We start from the raw sequence: 20,977 nt of genomic DNA, 5'->3' as shown, positions 1-20,977 counted from the left end.
ATATATCCATCCATGCTGTTATGGCTGAAATAGATCACTTTGTTACATGGTCAAATTTTAAAATCAATGCAGCGAAGTCTGAGGCCCTCGATGTCTCCCTCCCCAAATCCATATAGGATTCCATCCAGTCCAACTTTCCCTTTGCCTGGCCCTCACAGGGTATCAAATACTTAGGAATTCCTATTCATAGAGACCTCTCCCATCTATGTTATCTTAATTTTGGGCCCTTTATTGAACAACTCCATACAGACCACGGTTGGCAAGTTAGAACTGTAAGATTCACTACGTGAACCACTGGTGTTTTGTGGAAAAGCACATGTACACTGTGTTCCAAATTATTATGCAAAAAGTGTTTAGGAGTGATAAGGGAAGAATTTGTTTGTTTGTCAGTTAAACTCATTGATGGTGATGTGTGTCAGGGCTCTTTATATCACTGTAAGCAATTGCAGACACCTGTGCTAATTAGTTTGGCAGGTGTGTCCAATGAAAGGCAAGACTACTTAAGAAGGCTGTCTCACATTATTAAGCAGCCTACATTTTCTGCCAAAATGGGAAAGAAAAAGGATGTGTCGGCTGCTGAGAAGCAACAAATTGTGGAGTGTTTAGGTCAAGGCATGACTACAATCAACATTGTGCGATGATCAGGATGAAGTGTCTTGGCAATCAAGAAGTATGTAGCTGATTCACAGTACACACGAGTGCGTGCTGATAAGGGCAAATTGAGGACTCTTTCCTACAGGCAATTACGTCAGGTTGAAAGAGCAGCGGCAAAAAAGCCTTGTCATAGTAGCAGACAAGTTTTTGAAGCTGCTTGTGCCTCCAACGTCCCCCGAACAACAAGATGAAGGGTCCATCAGAGGTTTGCAGCTGTGCATACGCCATCCTGTCGACCTCCTCTATCCACTTCACACAAGCAGAAACGGCTCCAGTGGGCCAAACATTACATGAAGACTGATTTCAAAACTGTTTTGTTCACGGATGAGTGCCGTGCAGCGCTCGATGGTCCAGATGGATAGAGTGGAGGATGGCTGGTTGATGGACACCCCACGCAAACACGGCTACAGCGCCAACAAGGAGGAGGTGGAGTAATGTTTTGGGCTGGAATCATGGGGAGAGAGATTGTCGGCCCCTTTAGGATCCCTGAAAGCGCTAAAGATGAACTCCATAATGTATGTGGATTTTCTCAAACAGCACTTCCTGCCATGGTTCAAGAAGAAGAACCGTGTATTTCACAGCAAGATCATTTTTCTGCATGATAATGCACCATCTCATGCTGCATATAAAACATCTGCATCTCTGGCTGATATGGGCATAAAAGGGGACAAACTTATGGTGTGACCCCCATGCTCCCCTGACCTCTACCCCATTCAGAACCTTTGGAGCATCATTAAAAGGAGTGTCTATGATGGCGGGAGGCAGTTCACATCTAAGCAACAGCTCTGGGAGGGTATTCTGTCCTCATGCAAAACAATTGAAGCAGAAACCATCCAAAACCTGACAAATTCAATGGACGAGAGAGTTCAGAAGCTCCTTTCGAACAAGGGGTCCTATGTGAAAATGTAACATCACCTAGAATAAAGTTTTGAGTTGAAAACTGTTTGATTTCAGTTTCTAACAACCTGCTAATGCTTATAATTTCAAAAATGACCATTTTTTTGGTCTTTATTAAAATGAAAAGGTTGATCGAAAAGTTTGGGGGATCTAAGAGTGTGGCAACCCAGTAGTCATGATTACTTCGAATTCTGACAATATGAGGGTCATGCTGCAGGTAGTGCAGCAAGAAGACACTTATGTGTCTTGTGCATCTCGGAGCCCCAAAATTATTTTCCGGGCTACATGCAGCTAAAAATTATTATTAATTTTAAATCTGGTGAAGCTTTAGTATAGATGGCCTAATAGGATCAGTGCTGCACACTGCTACAAAGCCCAAATTATTTTCCAGTCAAGATACAGATAAACATGATTAGAAATTTTAAATCTGGTGGAGCTTATTATAGATGGCCTAATAGAATCAGTGCTGCACACTGCTACAAAGCCCAAATTATTTTCCAGCCAAGATACAGATAAACATGATTAGTAATTTGAAAGCTTAAAACGGTTGGTAGGGTGATTTTAACCAATCATCAAGCTTTTACTCTCCCCAGGATGACACAGGGGTAGAAAAGTCGTTTCGGATCCATGATTTGTTCATCTTTATGAACGTGAGTCTGTCTACATTATCAGTGGAGAGCAGCGTGCGCTTATCTGTCAGCACACCACCAGCAGCGCTGAACACACGTTCAGACAGAACGCTGGCTGCGGGGCATGACAAGATCTCCAAGGCGTAAGTGGCTAGCTCCGGCCATTTATCCAGATTGGAAGCCCAAAAAGAGCAAGGGTCCAGTGACACAGTCGTGGCTTCAATGTTTACTTGGAGATACTCCTGTACCATCGTCTCTAGGCGTTGACTATGTGTCAGACTTCTTGTCTCCTGTGGCCTTGCAAAGGATGGGCTAAAAAAGTGGTGAAATGATTCCGCAAAATTGATGTTACCAGCAGATACTGTGGTTCTGTTACGGTTTGAGTGCTAAACACTTGACGGTCCCACGGTTGGCAAGTTGGAACTGTGAGATTCACTACGTGCACCACTGGTATTTTTGTGGAAAAGCACATGTAAGATTCTGCAACAGTCTCTGCTGATACTCCTGCATGCGTGCATCCCTTTCTATGGCAGGAATAATTTCTGCAAATTTACTTTTGTACCGGGGATCTAACAGTGTGGCAACCCAGTAGTCAGGATTATTTCTAATTCTCACAATTCGAGGGTCATGTTGCAGGTAGTGCAGCAAGAAGGCACTCATGTGTGTTGCGCATCCAGGAGCACCAAGTCCCTGTTGTGTTGGTGGCGAGGTAACAATCATGATTCCTTCCTCTGTCCTCTCCCCCCAACCTCGCACAACAGAAATGTGATCAAGGTCTCCCTCATCTGATGAGTCTTCCATCAGTTCGTCCTCCACTTCTTCCTGGGCTCCTGCACCTTCCTCACTAGTTTGGCTGCTACCATGCGCCCTGGTAAAACCATCTCCCCCACCCTCACATGCCTGCCGCCTTGGTGCTGCCGACCGTCTGGACCTTGCAGATGTTAGCCCTTCCTCATACAACTCCTCCTCCTCTACTTCCTCCACCTCCTCTTGTGCCACCACCTGACTCCGAATTCTGTTTAACATGTGCTCCAGCATGTAAATCACCGAAATAGTCATGCTGATAATGGCATCGTCAGCACTAAACATCTTCGTCGCCATTTCAAAACTGTGCAGAAGGGTGCATAGGTCCCTGATCTGAGACCACTCCACCAGCGTGATTTGCCCCACCTCTGGATCTCGTTGGCCCAGGCTATACGTCAGAACGTATTGCACCAGGGCTTGTCGGTGCTGCCACAGTCGCTGCAACATGTGCAGAGTTGAATTCCACCGCATTTTAGCCGGTGAAGTGGCAGGCCCAACGACTTCTGTAGAGATGTAAGTCGCTGAGCTGCGGGATGCGAACGGCGAAAGTGAGCACACAGCGACCGTGCCCTCTGCAGAAGGCCATCTAGTCTGGGATAGTGGGCTAAAAATTGCTGGACAACCAGGTTCAACACGTGAGCCATACAAGGCACGTGTGTGACATTGCCCCGGCGAAGGGCCGCACCCAGGTTTGCAGCATTGTCGCACACGGCCTTCCCTGGTTTCAGGTCCAGTGGAGACAACCATTCATGAAATTGGTTCTCCAGAGCTGACCACAACTCCTCAGCTGTGTGACTCACATTTCCCAGACATTTCAATGTAAAAACCGCCTGATGACGTTGAGCCCTACTGCCAGCATAGTAAGGAGGTGTGCAGGATCCCTTCTGCGCAGTTAGAAAGCTTGTAGAATGACCAGACAGGCTTTGGGTGCAGGTGGAAGACCGAGAGGAGGTTGAGGAGGCAGAAGCAGTGGAGGAACTTTGACATAAAGAGGATTGACGCACAACTCGTGGGGACGGCAAGACTTGGACAGCAGCCCCTTCTCCTGCTGTCACCATAGTTACCTAGCGCCTAGGCAGCGACATGTAACGCCCCTGTCCATGCCTACTCGTCCAAGTGTCTGTGGTGAAATGCACCCTGTCACACACAGAGTTTCTCAAAGAAGCGGTGATGTTGTGTGCGACATGCTGGTGGAGCGCAGGCACACCTTTCTTTGAGAAGTAGTGCCGACTGGGCATCTGGTACTGGGGCACTGCGACGGACATAAGGTCTCGAAAATCCTCTGTGTCCACCAGGCGGAAAGGCAGCATTTCTGTAGCCAAGAACTTGCAGATGGTGAAATTCAACCTCTTAGCTTTCTCATGGCTAGGAGGAAATGGTCTTTTACTTGTCCACATCTGAGGGACAGAGGGCTGGCTATTGTGCTTAGACGGGGTTGATAAGGGTGTCCCCGGCAAACTGCCGGTCTGTGAGGAAGATGCAGGCGGACATGTTAGGTTGCCTTGATCCAAAGGTGGTGCTATCGATGTCGGACAGCGCTCAACACCAGCTGGTGTTACCACCTCCAAAGAAAATGATGACCTGCCAATCACGCTGGCTGTTGCGGGTAAAGAGGTGGCAGGTCTGCGCCCCAAAACAGGTGTGACTGCTGTCCCCCCAGTCACAGAGGATGAAGAGGCCGCGGATGCACAAGATATGGCAGACGGTGGTTGGCCCGGCCGGCTAGGCCGCATTGTAGCACACTGAGCTTCCCACTGCAACTTATGCTTCATGTCCATGTGCCGGTTCATGCATGAAGTACTCAAACTATGTATTTTTTGGCCTCTACTTAGCTTTTGCTGACAAATGTTACAGATAACACGAGTTGGGTCATCTTTATCGATCTGAAAAAAAGCCCAGGCTATGCAAGGCTTAGCACCCATGCGACCTGAAGAGCCACCACGACTTGTGGTGAGAGGCAGAGTTGTATTTGAGGATGCAGTTGTTGACGTGCTTCCAGTACTACGTCTCTGTCCAGGAAGGCGCAACCTGACCTCGTCGTCACTAGCATCTTCCTCCACCTCCTCTGCTGACCTCATCTCTTGGCTGACTGTGGGTTGACAGTAAGTGGGATCTCCAACCTCATCATCATCACCCTGTGCGTTATCACACCCGTCGTCCTCAGAGCCAACCTGTTCCTGCCCTGACAAAAAACTAAAGTTGTCGCTCCAATCAGGTATTTGAGTCTTATCATCGTCTTCCTCATTGTCTCCACCAACAGGAGTTACAGTTTGGGAATGAGGGTCTACATTATGGTCAGAACCTTCTGCGTCTGGTCCTGGATCCGACTCATAAAGATTCTGGGCATCAGTGCAGATCATTTCCTCATCTGGATTCACAGAAGTGCTGAAGTCGACCTCTGATTCCCTGGCTATAGTATGAGTAAACAGCTCTGCAGACTCAACCATCTGTTCTACCTCATACTCAGACGGGCAGCTGGAGATTTGGGAGCTGTGAGGAAGCAAGTGCGATTGGGGTGACACCTTTGAGGACTGGAGTATTTGTGATGTTGAAGTTGATGTGGAGGAGAACCCACTTAAAGGAGAACTTGATATCCGTTGAAGCACCTGCTGTTTTTGTGCCTCATCTGGAATTTGTAGCGATTGGCGTGGCCGTAAGAAAGGGATCTTATCACATTGTCCGCTAAAAGAAGTAGACATTTTAGTTTGGCTGGAAGATGGTCTTTCTTCTGCAGATGTTACTGTTGCTTTAACACCTACCCCACGGACACAACCTTTTTTCCCCTTCCCAACACGCCTATTCCCCTTTCCACCAGCAGCAGGCCTTTTTCCACTCATTTTGGTGGTTAACTAATTAACAACTCTGGAGTTGATTGCACAGAAAAACAATGGATGGGAACCGAGCAGAGCTGAGTGGCCAAACTGTGGTATTAGGCCAAAACTATTGGCTGGGTTAGATGCAGAAAAAAATTATATTAAATTTGCAACCTGATGGAGGTCTGTATAGATGGACTAATAGAGAAAGTCCCACACACTGCTAGAAGGCCAAATATTTTTTCAGAGCTAGATGCAGAAAAAAATATATTCAGTTTGCAACCTGATGGAGGTCTGTATAGATGGATTAATAGAACAAGTCCCACACACAGCTAGAAGCCCAATATTTTTTCAGAGGTAGATGCAGAAAAAAATATATTCAGTTTGCAACCTGATGGAGGTCTGTATAGATGGATTAATAGAACAAGTCCCACACACAGCTAGAAGCCCAATATTTTTTCAGAGGTAGATGCAGAAAAAAATATATTCAGATTGCAACCTGATGGAGGTCAGTATAGATGGACCAATACAACAAGTCCCACACACAGCTAGAAGCCCAATATTTTTTCAGAGGTAGATGCAGAAAAAAATATATTCAGTTTGCAACCTGATGGAGGTCTGTATAGATGGATTAATAGAACATGTCCCACACACAGCTAGAAGCCCAATATTTTTTCAGAGGTAGATGCAGAAAAAAATATATTCAGTTTTCAACCTGATGGAGGTCAGTATAGATGGACTAATACAACAAGTCCCACACACAGATAGAAGCCCAATATTTTTTCAGAGGTAGATGCAGAAAAAAATATATTCAGTTTGCAACCTGATGGAGGTCTGTATAGATGGATTAATAGAACAAGTCCCACACACAGCTAGAAGCCCAATATTTTTTCAGAGGTAGATGCAGAAAAAAATATATTCAGTTTGCAACCTGATGGAGGTCAGTATAGATGGACTAATACAACAAGTCCCACACACAGCTAGAAGCCCAATATTTTTTCAGAGGTAGATGCAGAAAAAAATATATTCAGTTTGCAACCTGATGGAGGTCTGTATAGATGGACTAATACAACAAGTCCCACACACAGCTAGAAGCCCAATATTTTTTCAGAGGTAGATGCAGAAAAAAATATATTCAGTTTGCAACCTGATGGAGGTCAGTATAGATGGACTAATACAACAAGTCCCACACACAGATAGAAGCCCAATATTTTTTCAGAGGTAGATGCAGAAAAAAATATATTCAGTTTGCAACCTGATGGAGGTCTGTATAGATGGATTAATAGAACAAGTCCCACACACAGCTAGAAGCCCAATATTTTTTCAGAGGTAGATGCAGAAAAAAATATATTCAGTTTGCAACCTGATGGAGGTCTGTATAGATGGATTAATAGAACAAGTCCCACACACAGCTAGAAGCCCAATATTTTTTCAGAGGTAGATGAAGAAAAAAATATATGCAGTTTGCAACCTGATGGAGGTCAGTATAGATGGACTAATACAACAAGTCCCACACACAGCTAGAAGCCCAATATTTTTTCAGAGCTAGATGCAGAAAAAAATTATATTCAATTTGCAACCTGATGGAGGTCAGTATAGATGGACTAATAGAATGATGCTATGCCCAAAAGATTTTACTTCACTAGGTGCAGTAAAAAAATTGGTATTCTATACACAGGTGGTATATCTTGCAAAACAGATAGGCTACTCCACTGACTAACACACTCTGCAATAGGCCAAAAAGGATTAGCTTTGCTAGATTCAGCCAAATGCTGTGAAAAAAAGTTGCACAGCACTGGCACAGACCTGCCTGGCAAAAACTGATAGGAACTGATGTAACCTAGTCCTGAAAAGGACTCCAATTACAATTAGTCTTTACTCCCACAATCTATCTATTTAAGAGCACAGACCTGCCTGATAAAAGTCGTAGGAAATGCTGTAACCTAGTCCTTAAAAGGACTGCAATCACAACTATTCCCTACTCCCAAGGTATCTGTAGATTTGTGCGAAAATTGGCTTGAAATTAACAAGGTATAGCGCACACAGCAACAGCGGTGCCGTCTAACACGCAGCTGCAGCAGTGAGAAAATGGTGGCGACGGGGAAAATGGCTTGGTCTTATAGGGCAAGGACATGTGACATACACTGCCAATGACACATGCCCTTGCTTGTGTGAAAAAAAGCACTTCGCTCCGTGTGTGCGCTGCTGATAGGCTGACAGATTGCACCTCCCCACTGTAAATGCGGGAAAGAGAAAAAAAAAATGGAGATCTTCATTGTTCCTGCAGAGATCCATCCCCTGCCCCTCCCCCCACCCCGCTGTACACTCAAACTGCGTATTAACATTAATTTTCATCATTACTGAGAAAAAATCCAGTTATGATTTTGGTGCACGAACAGTTATCGAACATAACCTCGAACAGCCGAATTTTTCTCAAATTGTTCGTGTTCGCCGAACGGCTCGAACACCGCCCAAAACAGCTCGAATTTGAGATTGGCGAACAGTTCGAGTAGAACAACGCTCATCTCTACTCATGATCATGAATAATTTACTCGTTGTGTAGGAGGCCGACCACTGCTGCTGTCTAGCTTCTGAACTTTGTGTTGAAGCCTGATTGACCCAGGACCCGCAATCTTCTATGTCTGGAGGACGTGTTGCATCCCAGTGTCCAACTGTGTCCCGGCTTCCACAATATTAACCCAGTGTGAAGGCGTCAGTGAGATGGACCATTCCTGGCCACATTCACTTGTCCACGTGTTTGTGGTTAGGCTGTCCTTCCCACTAAATGCACTGGGGAGGGCACAGGTAATGTTTTGGTATGCGCGCTTGTGTATAAGGCGAACCGGGAAAAATAGGGGCAGCTGGGGACCGTTTATGGACACCCGGCCACCCCCACGCGGCTGGGGACTGTGTGTGGGCACTTGGCCGCCCCCTGGCGGCTGGGGACCAAGAGTGGACACCCGGCCGCCGGGCGGCTGGGGACTGAGTATGAATACCAGGCTACCAACGCAGCCATGACGTGGTGGCCAGATTCCACCTCCACATGCCTAAAAGGCCCAATTTCAAGTGCAAGCAAGCTAGCAGTATGATATTGCAGCCTGGGGGGTGGGTGGGTGTCAGGCTGCATACTTGCGCTTGTATTGCAAGTTATGGGGGAGGTACAATTGAACACTGCCCTGGGACAAGGACTTGCACGGGGATAGCTGCAAGTCTGCATCTTCTGATGCGGCAAGGATCACTTCTGATGGGCACACTTTTAGGCAGTGACCTGGGTGTCAGAGATGCTTCCAGGGGTCTTCCCCATGCTGTTCCCATGTCTTTTTAGCACTGTATGCATGTGTCACACAGCACATGGCCAGATAAGGTTGTAAAATGTTAAAATGACATTTCCCGGTGAATGCATTTGTCACGGTTGAAAGCAATACAAACGTGCAAAAACGCATAAAAAATGCTACTTGTGAACATAGCCCAAGGTGTGGAGGAGTATTTTTGTTTTTGGTTATTTATTTTACCTTATACACAAGTCTTTACCCTGGAAAGGATGTTCCTTAACCCCTTTCCGACCTGGTCAGTAATAGTACGCACCAGGTCGGGAAGGCCTTTCAGCGGGGGCTCCGACGGTGAGCCCGCACTGAAGCGAGCACATGTCAGCTGATTATTGGAATCGCAATCCACCCGCGGCTGTTAATATGTTAAATCTCTGACAGTGGCATTTAACTTGCGCTTCCGGGAGTCCTAAGCCCTGCCCATCAGTGACCCCATCACGTGATCGCGGGTCACCAATGGGTGGGCATGACAACTCAGGGTCTGCAGTAGACGCCTGTGGTTGTCATGTCTCAATTGCTATGAGCGCCACCTAGTGGTCAGCGCTCATAGCAAGTGAGCATTTCTCCTGCATACAAGTGATCTGCTCATCTCTTGTATGCAGTAGAAGCAATCAGACAACTGCTGCTTCTAGTCTCCTCTGGAGACTATAAAAGCAAGCAGAAAGTGTAAAAAAAAGTTTTTAAAAAAATAAAAAAAATAAAAAATATATAAAAGTTTAAGTCACCCCCCTTTCGCCCCATTCAAAATAAAATATATATATATAAAAAAAAAAACACATACACATATTTGGTATCGCCGCGTTCAGAATCGCCCGATCTATCAATATAAAAGAAGAATTAATACAATCAGTAAACGGCGTAACGAGAAAAAAAATTTAAACGCCAGAATTAAGTTTTTTTGGTCGCTACAACTTTGCAATAAAAAGCAATAACGGGCGATCAAAACATCGCATCTACCCCAAAATGGTATCAATAAAAACTTCAGCCCGACACGCAAAAAATAAGCCCTCACCTGGCCCCAGATCCCGAAAAATGGAGAAGCTAAGGGTCTCGGAAAATGGCGTCATTTTTTTTTTGTTTTTTTAGCAAGCTTTGGATTTTTTTTTCACCACTTAAATAAAAATGAACCTATACATGTTTGGTGTCTATGAACTCGTAACGACCTGGAAAATAATGATGGCAGGTCAGTTTTAGCAACCTGTGAACGTGGTAAAAAAAGGAACCAAAAAACAACTGTGGAATTGCATTTTTTTTGCAGTTTCACTGCACTTGGAATTTTTTTCCCATTTTCCAGCACACGATATGGTAAAACCAGTGATGGTGTTTAAAAGTACAACTCGTCCTGCAAAAAATAAGCCCTCACATGGCCATATTGAACGAAAATTAAAAAAGTTCTGGCTCTGGGAAGAAGGGGAGCAAAAAAGGAAAACACAAAAACAGAAAGACTCATGGTCGTTAAGGGGTTAACATATTTCACAGGGAAGCACTTTCACTTTCGTTTTTGAACGTTTTATTGTGAGCGTGTAAAAGTGGCTTAATACCTCTGACCACGTTGTTGACAGCAGTGACCTGGGGGTCAGAAATGCTTCCAGGGGCGATCCCCATGCTGTCCCCATGTCATTTGAGCACTGTCACTATCGTTTTGGGCACTTTTTAGGCTGTCTACAGACTGCCGGGGGAGCCGCCGCAAAAATATTTGGGTCTCCCATAGACTAACATTGGGCTCGTTGCTCAGGTCGAGCACCCGAGTATCACAGTGAGCTCGGCCCGAGCTTCGAGCACCCGAGCATTTTAGTGCTCGCTCAACACTAATTGTCTATAAAAATATACAAAGATGTTGCAAAATGCACAAAACAATATAGTGTACACAATTACAGAAAATAAAAAGAGATAACAAAAGAAAAGTACTAAATCTGTGTCATGGAAATGACGCAGATCATAGTGGAAGGAAGCACGCCTTTTAGGGAAAAGGTACAGAACCAAAGTGAACTGTGTTTTCCAGGACTGACAAAGAAAAAAATTCAAAATCTGCTTTTATTAGATAAAAACACACCCACATACCTCTCCTTGGTGCGCTCATATGGGGGCTGGTCATGGGATGTGGCTAGGGTCCTAAAAAATTAACAGAGCCCCAAATTTCAAGATATCTGCCCACCTGGATGTCCCAGGCAAGAGACATTAATGCCATACTTCCCATCATGATTTTAGCTCCCCTTGGATAGGTAGCATTGCATATATAATGTTAACATTCTGGCTGATATTAATTTGGGGCTCATGCACAGGCCACACAGTGAAGCAAATAAATGTGTTACATTCATCACAACACCAAAAATATGTAACAATACTGTAGGATCTTTGCAATTTACAAAAAACCCCAATATTCATAACTGAAGTCTGGGCTCCAAGCAGTCAGCTTGCAGTTCTCTGAACATAGGAAGGCAAGGGCGATAAGGCATCTCCACAGGCCATAAATCTGTCACCTCCCAAATTCTTCTGCCAACTGTGCCTGGACTTCATGTCTGCAATCCATCAGTTAACTCACTTTAGTTACCTGTTCACAGCAGGGGTCATTTCGAGTTTCTTAGAGTGCTACCATTTGCTCCCTTCAATTCTTGATAATGCAATGCTTCGATCCTCAATATGAGCGTGTCAAGAGGACTTTGCTCTTTATTTCAACCACAAAACTGACCACAAGAGAAAAGCATTAACAAACAATCTATCTGCATAAACACCCAATGATCTTTCTGCATTACTGTCTTTCCCTGCATCACCAAAAAGAGACTTGCCACTTTCTTTCAAAGTTGCCCCTCAAAACCTATGAATTTAACCCTATCCCATCTAACGTCCTCCCCTATCTTTCCACTATGCTTCTCCCCAAATTATCTCTTCAAATTTTCATAAACCTCTGCTGTGTTCCCTTTACTTTACAAATATGGAACCATCACACCCATCATGACAAAGATATTCCTTGACCGGTCCTCTATGTCCAACAATAGCCCCATTTTACTATTCCTATTCTCCTACAAAATCCGCTTGAACAACACGTCCAACTAGAACTCTCCTCTAAAGTCTCAGCTAAAAAAACTTCAGCCAAGTACAATCTGGCATCCATCCCCAATACTCCACTGAAACAAGCCTAACCAAATTTACCTCTCTGGCCAAGATGTCACACATTTCACTCCTCCATACTGTCCCCTCACAAGATTCCCCATAACAATAAAACTTCTTCATATTCTCCAGCTCCATTGGAGCACGTACCATACCAACATTCATCACCTTTGCGGCACAAGAGAGCGACGTTAGCAGTGTAATCAGCTGACCTTATGACATTGCTGACTGCGCCCTGATCCGAAAGTGCCGACAGTCAAGGCTTAAATTATACTAGCACCTGAAAGACGAAAATACAATTGAATTTAGGGAGACACCTTATTTGAGCTAACTTGACAGCTGAATCAGAGAACGGCCTAATCCCACTCTGGAGTGTGGCAAAATACAGCTGCCAGTGAGACACTTCAGACTGTTGCATCAGGCAGACCGATGGCACCCCCAGCTGTAGCACATCCGTGGCAGCAGTGCCCCTCCTTTAGATACATTACCCTGCTGTTGTATCTCATAGAAAGGGAGTCCAAACTTTTAGAGAGAGTGAGGGAAGTTGGCACTTCAGTGAAGAGGAAAGTATAGTCTCCAAGAAAGAGTGTCCTCTGTCTGGAGTAGCTGACAAAAAAAATACCTGGTGAGAAGAGTTGTTACCCATGAGATATTATTCTGTGATTGAAGAGTATGAGTAACTACAAGGATGGGGGTCCAAGGTGGAAATGTGCATTGTGCGGATCTGCTGGAGAGGAAGAAGTGAGAGTGAGCCTAACTGCCAGTAGAGGAACCAGCCCGAATCAGGATTGCTGGAAGAATGCAGCATCAAGTGCAATTTTTTTTTTGTGGAAAATTGGCCAGAAGAAGACTTGTGTTGAGTGGTTGTCCCGATCTCATGCAAACCCTGTGGAATTGGAATATACAAGCAATTATCTAACCAGAGACTGTAAATAGTTTCAAACACAACATTTCATGTATTGTCTCCTCCTGGTATATTAGTAAGAAAACTTCTATTGAACTGTTACTCTGTCTGTGGCTTCTTGCTTGGACTTCCGAGTTTCTATTCCCACTGATCCTCATACAAATAAGGCACACAGTCATTTTTGTGGTGCTACTATTTGGGATATTCTGAAGATGCTACATTATTTAGGAATGTTATAGAAGCGGTGGAATTATTTGGAATTAAAAATATGGCGGTTGTGTCTGTGTGTACTGTATATCAATTGTCAGCATATCCATCAGTATGTGTGTGCAAACTACATCTGCAAACCCATACCTATGACCAACCCCTCCCCTTCAGCGTGACAAAATCCCGCACATGCCTCTGAAGTATGTAACTATGTGATGACATTTGTTTTGCAAAAATTGGATCTCATTTGAAAAAGATGTGAAAAATATATGATAATGTGTGATACTGACAAACACTTTCAGCAGTGATAAGATTCGTAAGTGATGAAATAATAGGAAAAAAAACCCAACAAAGTAAAAATGATTGGGTTGTAAATTTCTGTAGCCATACCTTGGTATGTTAGTGAATGATTGCAGGTCTATCGAGCTGAGAACCTGTAATACTGTCCATAAACACTGATGGATCTCAGACAACCTCCCTCAAAGATAGAGGAAAAGCAGGAAACATTTCTGGTAAACGCCATGAGAAGACCAGACAGATGTAGCAATGCTTAGTGGGGAAGAGCAAATCCAGATACAATTGATAATACTATCTCTCTTACAACGAACAGAACACGCACTGTATCTGTGCATAGACTGTACCTTGCTGCATTCCTGTGGCATTCCTATGCCATTCTTTTCCGCTTCCGTCTTCTAGGCAGTGCTGTCTTAGATGCTGGTTGATACATGCCTGGTGAAATCGGCTATGTGGTTAGGCTGTGTTCTTGCCAATCAAAGCGTCCAATTGGTGTTTCAGTTGATGCATTGTGTTATAGTTATCTGCACCCAGAGCCGGTTATTTTATTCTGTTTATACTACCTCTTATGGACTGTTAACAAGTTTTCACCCCGCTATTTCTTGACTGCTTTTCTGGATTAATCCACTCTGGTTTGACCTTGGATTGTTTGTCCATTCGTTTGCTTGAATACGCTGAATGTCTACCCTGAACTCTGACCCTAATTTTGTGGCTTGGTTCAGATTTAGTGGTTTTATTGTTCTGACCTTGTATGGTACACCCCATACCTCGTTTCACCAGTGAGCAACTACTGATGCAAAAAGGGGTATAAACCAGGGAGCGCCTTAAAGTGCAGATAGGCAGATAATCATGGAAGCAGCGCTAGTAAGAACGCTCGTTGTCGATTATTGAGTCAAGTAAACGTGCCTAAGATCACCTGACGCAAAATACTCATTCATTGAGAGAATGACTCTTTTAGGACAGTAAAGAAATCATCTTTACTGGCAGATCACTGCCCTTGTACACAGGAGATGTGCTGCCGTTAACATGATTTTATATCGGGACAGAAGGATTCTATTAGCAATTGTTCTGTTCCAATTAGAACTTGTTTGTGTAAACTGGACAATAAATGAGCGCTGATTGACTTGTGCTTAGTCGATTGCTCTTGTTACGAGTCAAGAACGACCCTCTGAATGTGTCAATAGAACAACCAGAGCATAGTCTGACTGTTATCTTAATACCTATCTCATTTCTCTCATGACCATTGATATTGACCATGTTTATACCCATTGTGGTAAAAGGAGCTAGAAAGAGTCAGTAATCACTCCTACTTCAGCACTTCTTAGGCGAAATAAAGCATTTTGAATAATGCAGGAGTCTGCATTTGGCAAGGTCAAGCAAAATGCCAGATTGGATTTCATTCTATATCTTTAGGCCACAGGAATGGGTAAGGGCAAACTCTACAGCTAGCACAATGCAAGCATGGTGGGACCCAAGAATGATTTTCTCCAGTGGGCCCTATCTACTCCATTTGGGTATAACCCTAAAAAGAAGTAAATGAGTACTGAGCAATGCTGAAGACTTGAGACTGGATTAAAGTCAAGCAGCACATGTGAGGCACAATGGAGAATGCTCTTTTAATGATATAAGTTGGAGGTCTGTGAAGGTCTGTGAAGCTAGATGTGCCTGAAAAACCAAAACACCTGGGAGGAGCAACCTCATTACCATCCAGTAAAGCCATCCCTTGCTGCTGTTCTTCCGGTCAAGTTTGTGCCTCTGCAATATCAAAAGATGTAATCGCTAAGCTGAAGTACAGTACAAGTAAATTATTAGATTCTAAAATATACTTCTACTTCCTGGACATCTGTGGTGTGCAACATTAATATCACAGCCGGAGGACAGTACCGACAGAAGTAGCCCCAAATTTTACTGTTTGATGGGCAAGGAAAATGGTAAGCTTGGTGTCACTTTATGGCCCTGTCTACTTACCATCTCTCCAAAACTGTTCAACTCACATATACTGTCTTAGTGACTGCTGACACCTCTAATGGTGTTTTCAATGTTACCATATGTAGATACTAAAGATCCAACAGGAGAAAACTGGAAAAATGTAAAAAACTGCATTAATGCTCCGTGAGAGAAAAACAATGGCATCATCAAGCTCATGATGAAAAAGGACAGCCAGAAAACTATTTTCTTCACTATGAGATCCTTTTGGTTTAGATGTTAGTACTCCACCCAACATGTTCAGGAGAACAATGTAACTATGGTCCTGAAAGCTGTTAGGGCTACAGAAACCCTTATGGCTGCTTGTGCTATTTTGTATCTCTGTACATAGGGAATACGATGGAGTTCAACACAATTTATTTTTATGATACATTCGAGAAATGTCCTTCTTCCTCCATATGAACTCAGAGACCTACAGATATAGAATAGAGCCCCCCTATACCTCTATTGATGACCTATTGGAGCTCCATATAGACAGAGCTGAGGCATGAACCATTTGTCTATACTGCCATACCTGAATGGTCAGCCCACCGCTAGTGCAAATTCAGTTGTTTAGCATTGTATATGCTTTGGCATTGATGACAACCACCTTACATAACTCAATAAAACTCAAAGTAAAAATCTCAAGCACCATCATCATCATGTCCCTCACTAAGACATTGGGTTGCGTGCTTCACGCCCTATGCTCATCTCCCAAATCATCTCCTTAAAAAAAATTACTGTGTTGAAAATTGTTTTATTGAATAATATTTTCAAAAGCATTTTTCAAATTTGCAAAAAGGTGCCTCATATGACACGTCTGACAGCCTCTTCATCAAAGAAGGGGGAGTCTGACGTCAACATCCCATTAGAACACATTATGGAGCTCTCTGAGGAGAAGCAGCTGCCACAAGACAAGTCCATAATCCTTAGAAGTAATTCACATGTGTTTTCATGTCCTCCTCCTACATAGCTTCCACGTTACCCTTGTGTAATGTTTAGGTTACATAGTGGTCAAAGAATAGCAGCGACTAATGTAGATTTGTATGGATGTATTTTTAGTAAACCCAACGGCACAGGCCACAAGCGAGCTGGTCTACATCTACTGTTATCTGGCTCTGTGGAATTCACATATATATTAAAGATTGATGATAAATACTGTTTGGCTGTAGACAAAGTTCCCCCCACCACTTGCTCATAAGTTTCCAAAAATATACTGTACATTTGTAGTTTACTTTTTACTATCAATTGACAATATCATGTAAGTGTAAGGATACACTAAAACTGGCACATTGTCTCCTGGATAATTATGATGTGTGAAAAACTGGTATTTAAATTAGTGTAGTTTTCAACTATTATGATATGTCTCAGCTATTTTATAAAAACTTAAAGATGATGTCTTTTCAGATGATATGCTGATCTATCGTTAAGATAGGTCATCATATCGGCATATCAGCACCACCGCCAATGACCTATTACTAACTCCATTGCTGTGCACATGCAGCTCAATTCAATGTGTAGCAGCCGCTGCCAAGTTCTGCAGATCAGCTCCTAATACCTTGAATACAAATAGCCAATAACAACAGATCGGAAGAGGTTTCAGGAGTTGGAACCCCACCAATCTGATATTGATGACCTATCCTAAGCAGAGGTCATTAATATAATGTAATCAGAAAACTCCTTTAAAGGGAATGTCTACTCTTGAAAATGATTTACTTTTAAATAAGTCAGAAGTAATGCATTGATTTTTTTGAAGCTCAGTTTTACCAAATCCCATGCAATCATCAGTTAAGGGAGCTGAGGAGATTTCTGAGCATGATTTTTACTTTAAAGGGGTAATCCTAACTAATTGAGAACTGCGGTCCTACAACCCCTACTTTGTGGCTGCAATGAGTGGAGAAGTAACTGCGCATGCATGGATATTACTATTCACTTCAATGTGAGGTCCAAAAATATCCGAGCACTGAGAAAGCATGAATGGAGTAGAGAATGATTGTATACTGATTCTGGAAGACTTTTCAATTTAAAGGGAACAAGTGGGGACGTTTTTGCCCCATGAAACGTTACCGCTACCCAATAGTTTTCCTCTTTCTGTCTCCAAAGTTGTCTGCCTGATTGCACTATAAACCAATCTACTTAAGAGGGTGAAATCAAGTGTTCAATGCCTTAATCTTACCCTATATGACTGATGTTCTGAGGACAGGGCTTGTGATGACATATTACAGCAGCGGTCCCTAACCTTTTTTAACATGAGAGCCATAATCAGCTCTTAGAGATGAGCCACATCTAATGTCCCCCTCCCCATTGTAGTGACACTTAAAGTCCCCTATGGTATAATGACAACCAAAGCTATCTTAGGCCACCCTCTTTGTAGGCTGCATATTTACATCCAGGGGTTCCCACTTTACCGCCATTCATAATTCTCGCATAAAGCACACTCACCCCATTATTTCATCCAGCTTCAAGCACCTCCTCTGACTGTGAGCATCATTCTATATCAAACTCAAATATTTACACATACATATGTACAGTACAGACCAAAAGTTTGGACACACCTTCTCATTTAAAGATTTTTCTGTATTTTCATGACTGTGAAAATTGTACATTCACACTGAAGGCATCAAAACTATGAATTAACACATGTGGAATTATATACTTAACAAAAAAGTTAGAAACAATTGAAAATATGTCTTATATTCTAGGTTCTTCAAAGTAGCCACCTTTTGCTTTGATGACTGCTTTGCGCACTCTTGGCATTCTCTTCATGAGCTTCAAGAGGTAGTCACCGGAAATGGTTTTCACTTTACAGGTGTGCCCTGTCAGGTTTAATAAGTGGGATTTCTTGCCTTATAAATTGGGTTGGGACCATCAGTTGTGTTGTGCAGAAGTCTGGTGGATACACAGCTGATAGTCCTACTGAACAGACTGTTAGAATTTGTATTATGGCAAGAAAAAGCAGCTAAGTAAACAAAAACGAGTGGCCATCATTACTTTAAGAAATGAAGGTCAGTCAGTCCAAAAAATTGGGAAAACTTTGAAAGTGTCCCCAAGTGCAGTTGCAAAAACCATCAAGCGCTACAAAGAAACTGGCTCACATGAGGACCGCCCCAGGAAAGGAAGACCAAGAGTCACCTCTGCTTCTGAGGATAAGTTTATTCGAGTCACCAGCCTCAGAAATCTCAGGTTAACAGCAGCTCAGATCTCTTCAACAACTGTTAAGAGGAGACTTTGTGCAGCAGGCCTTCATGGTAAAATAGCTGCTAGGAAACCACTGCTAAGGACAGGCAACAAGCAGAGGAGACTTGTTTGGGCTAAAGAACACAAAGAATGGACATTAGACCAGTGGAAATCTGTGCTTTGGTCGGATGAGTCCAAATTTGAGATCTTTGGTTCCAACAACCATGTCTTTGTGCGACGCAGAAAAGGTGAACGGATGGACTCTGCATGCCTGGTTCCCACCATGAAGAATGGAGGAGGAAGTGTGATGGTGTGGGGGTGCTTTGCTTGTGACACTGTTGGGGATTTATTCAAAATTGAAGGCATACTGAACCAGCATGGCTACCACAGCATCTTGCAGCGGCATGCTATTCCATCCGGTTTGCGTTTAGTTGGACCATCATTTATTTTTCAACAGGACAATGAACACAAACACACCTCCAGGCTGTGTAAGGGCTATTTGACCAAGAAGGAGAGTGATGCGGTGCTACGCCAGAAGACCTGGCCTCCACAGTCACCAGACCTGAACCCAATTGAGATGGTTTGGGGTGAGCTGGACCTCAGAGTGAAGGCAAAAGGGCCAACAAGTGCTAAGCATCTCTGGGAACTCCTTCAAGATGGTTGGAAGACCATTTCCGGTGACTACCACTTGAAGCTCATCAAGAGAATGCCAAGAGTGTGCAAAGCAGTCATCAAAGCAAAAGGTGGCTACTTTGAAGAACCTAGAATATAAGACATAGTTACAGTTGTTTCACACTTTTTTGTTAAGTATATAATTCCACATGTGTTAATTCATAGTTTTGATGCCTTCAGTGTGAACGTACAATTTTCATAGTCATGGAAATACAGAAAAATCTTTAAATGAGAAGGTGTGTCCAAACTTTTGGTCTGTACGGTATATATATATACATATATATATATATATATATATATATATATATATATATATATGTTATATCAAAAGAATGCAGCAGCACTCCATATGGCCAAGATACGTCTTAACAATGAAAATAATGAAAATATTAGATCTAAACTGTTTTGCTTAGCAATAAGTAATTACAAACAATGGATGCTTTTAGCGCATAAATTGGCCAATTCATGTGTGCCGATCAACCACGACAAGGTGACCTCCCCCTTTTGGGTAACTACTCTGCCTAACCTGCCACTTTTGGGCTACAAGCCTACAACTAAACGGACAAACATGTCTTCTTCTGGGCTAAAAACACCTACATTTAAAGGGCAAGCAGAGCTGTTTATACAACACCTGCTGGTTAATGGGAGGAGTGCAGAATCAGGCAAGAGGCAGTTACACCCCCTTATAGTAATACAAACCAGAGAAACCAGACCAGCACCTCCTAGTGTGAACTGGTGCCAGCTGCCATAAATATTAAATATATCAAAAGAATGCAGCAGCACTCCATATGGCCAAGATACTTCTTAACAATGAAAATAATGAAAATATTAGATCTAAACTGTTTTGCTTAGCAACAAGTACTTACAAACAATGAAGGTTTTTAGCGCATAAATTGGCCAATTCATGTGTACCCATCAACTACGGCAAGGTAACCTCACCCTAATGGGTAACTACTCTGCCTAACATGCCACTTTTGGGCTACAAGCCTACAACTAAATGGACAAACATGTCTTCTTCTGGGCTAAAAACACCTACATTTAAAGGGCAAGCAGAGCTGTTTATACAACACCTGCTGGTTAATGGGAGGAGTGCAGAATCAGTTTTAGGCTTTTAGCCTACGTTTAGTTGTTGGCTACTTCTGTGTGGCATGTAGTCAACTAACATCTGACACTTGCGAACAGATATTCTAGCCTAAGCTGACTGAACTGCATTCCACAGTTCTTTTACTTTCTTAGGTTTTATATCTAAAACAGCAATTTTAATGTCACTCCACAATCAGATTGAGGTCTGGGGATTTGGCCGACCACTTCATAACATCAATCTTGTTGCTCTGGAACCAGGATGTTGCTCTCTTGCTGGTGTGTTTGAGGTCTTTGTCCTGCTGATACACCCATTTCCAAGGGCGTTTCTTCTTTAGCGTATTGCAACATGACCTTTACCAGTATTTTGATACATTCAAACTGGTCCATTGTGCCTGGTATGGGATAAATGGCCCAAATCCATAGTATAACAAACATCCCCACATC

This window comes from Phyllobates terribilis, unplaced genomic scaffold (assembly GCF_046119375.1).
Source record: "Phyllobates terribilis strain yellow unplaced genomic scaffold, ASM4611937v1 Scaffold_2__4_contigs__length_985480577, whole genome shotgun sequence".
Classification (NCBI taxonomy): domain Eukaryota; kingdom Metazoa; phylum Chordata; class Amphibia; order Anura; family Dendrobatidae; genus Phyllobates; species Phyllobates terribilis.
The sequence above is the reverse complement of the archived record's forward strand: the minus strand, read 5'-3'. Positions refer to the sequence as shown.